The sequence below is a fragment of the Scomber scombrus genome, chromosome 11 (genome assembly GCF_963691925.1).
Source record: "Scomber scombrus chromosome 11, fScoSco1.1, whole genome shotgun sequence".
NCBI classification, from domain to species: domain Eukaryota; kingdom Metazoa; phylum Chordata; class Actinopteri; order Scombriformes; family Scombridae; genus Scomber; species Scomber scombrus.
The window spans coordinates 31,657,004-31,659,561 of NC_084980.1; the positions used below are offsets into that span (position 1 = coordinate 31,657,004).

At 45.0% G+C, this 2,558-nt stretch overlaps 1 protein-coding gene across 1 annotated transcript in view; it reads right to left on the reverse strand.

Moving 5' to 3' along the window:
- Window positions 1–2,548: 2,548 nt before the first annotated feature.
- tmub1 (transmembrane and ubiquitin-like domain containing 1) overlaps window positions 2,549–2,558 on the reverse strand; it is a 2,697-nt gene continuing 2,687 nt past the window's right edge. The window contains exon 3 of the mRNA XM_062429636.1: window positions 2,549–2,558. This exon is cut by the window's right edge and continues 496 nt beyond it. The gene's annotated coding sequence lies outside the window, so the exon portion shown is untranslated.

Genomic DNA, 2,558 nt, shown 5'->3' on the forward strand with positions numbered 1-2,558 from the left:
ACATCTAATAACACCAGGACATCTGCAAACACCAGGACACATCTAATAACACCAGGACACATCTACAAACACCAGGACACATCTGCAAACACTAGGACACATCTACAAACACCAGGACACATCTAATAACACCAGGACACATCTAATAACACCTGGACACACCTGCAAACACCTTGATAGATGGGTACACACACACACACACACACACACACACACACACACACACACACACACACACACACACACACAAACAGACAGACAGACAGACAGACACATGCTTTAGAGAATTTAATATATCTTTTTCTTTGAATCTGCAATTACATTTCATTGTTATATATATATATGTTATATTTACATACAATTCTCTAAAGCATGTGTCTGTCTGTCTGTCTGTCTGTCTGTCTGTGTGTGTTTGTGTGTGTGTGTGTGTGTGTGTGTGTGTGTTGCAGACCTGCAGTGCTGCCTTGCTGCTCATCTCTCTGCAGCTGCAGGAAACAGGAAGTGCGTTTGAGCCATCTGTGGGCGGCGGCCTCTCTGACCTGATGAAGAGCGTCATCAGTGACGTTTACACAGCAGCCAGTCTGCTGCCGAGGATCTCTGTGAGTCGCCACGGCAACTACCAGGTGACTGACATCACTCTGACATCACTCTGAACCTTGTCCAGGCTGCTGTTAGGTGTTGCCAAAACTAAATGAATGTAGGGGACACTGTGGACTAAACTCCTCTTGTCTGTCTCTCAGGTGTCTCTGCAGCAGAGTCCGGACCTCTCTGCGCTGGAAAAGGAAGTGATGCGTCGTTTGCTGGAGGTGAGTGAGGAGGCGGAGCGTCTGAGGGCGGAGCTGGACAGGTATTCACACCTGTGGCAGAGCGACAGGCAGAGTGTGATGCAGGAGTTCCTGACCTACAGCAGACAGCTGGGACCAGAGGAGGGTGAGGTGGAGGAGGCTCCGCCCACCCTGAAGGACTTCAGGAGAGAGGTGAGACAGGTGTTTCTGACCAGGGGGGTTTTCCAGACAGGAGGTTCCTGAAGCCGCTCTCCCGAGCTGAGGAGGAAGGGGGATGTGTGTGTGAGCAGTGATTGACAGCTGTCAGACACTCCATCAGACACCATCCTCGATCTGATTGGTTCTTGTTGTCCGGTCGCGTTGCAGTAGGAGGGGCTAAATGAGCCTTTTTTTTTTTTTTTTTTTTTCAGATGACTGGTTTCATGTAATGCTGTCTTTACATAGTGACAGTCTTAGCAAATATGACAAAAAGTTACTTTTATAAAACTTACCAACTGCAACTTTAAGGTGTTTTTATTCAGGTGTTTTTGAGCTGAAAGCTTCTGGAAATGTTTCTGCAGATCGATTCGCTGCGGAAACTGTACACGGAGGTAACTCACCTTGATGATGTCATCGCCCTGCACGGCTGGCTGCAGGTGGACCGCCAACCCTTCAGAGACTCCCTGCTGTCAATCATCCAGGACTGGAGCCACATGTACACACAGCACCTGCTGGACTTAGTCAGTGACAGGTAAACTCACCTGAGACCTGCTAGACTCAGTCTGTGTGTGTGTGTGTGTTAATGTGTCTCTGTATGTGTGTGTGTTCAGCCTGCAGCAGGTGACTCAGTGTGGTGGTGATGATGATGATGATGAAGAACGCTCCTGCAGTTTCCCTTTGACAGAAACTGTCCTCCTGCTGGAAGCTGCCGGTGTCGAGCTGCCTGAACACCTGTCAGCTCAGCTCCAGGTAGTGACATGACTGATATTATAATATTATTATAATGCTCCAGTGTTCAGCTGTGTGTGTGTGTGTGTGTGTGTGTGTGAGAGAGCAGGTTAGAGAGCAGCAGCTTCTCACAGCTGATTGTTAAATTTAAGCTTCGTTAACTCTTCATTTAGAATCATTTAAATTAAATATGTTTGTGACGATGTTCCTCTTTAAATGTTTCATCATGTCTGATTAATTACTGATAAGCAATATTTACTAACTCGATAATGTAGTACAGTCTGAGGTACTTGTACTTTACTGCAGTACAGTTTGAGGTACTTTAAACTTCCACTACATTAACCAGGTACAGGTAGTGACATCACTGTGACATCACACTGTGTTTCGTTTCAGTGCTGACGGACAGGAAGCAGCCGGCTGTGACAGGAAGTGTCGATTTCATCATTTTTTTACTGTTCAAATGATTAAAGTTTCAAACTGTGCTGATGTGTCAAAGTTTGATTTCTGTTTTATTTAAATTCTTCTTTTAAGAAAGTATTTTAATGTAATGTTATTGTTGCTGTTAATGTATAAAGTGAAATAAACTCATGACAGGATGTTTATGTTAGTAGATCAGACTGCTGCTGAGCAACAACCCGAACACTTACATGAACCTTCAGTTTCAGACTCAAAGAACAACACCCAGATAAATAAATGATTTAATAGAATTTCTTTCTCTTCAAAAGCTGAAATTTACACGACTGATGTTTGTTTCCAGCAGACAGAACCGGTCCGATCCGGTCTCCAGTCTGCTGGACTCTTCAGGACCAGAACAAAGTAAAAGAGGCACGATGATGAGAACCCTAC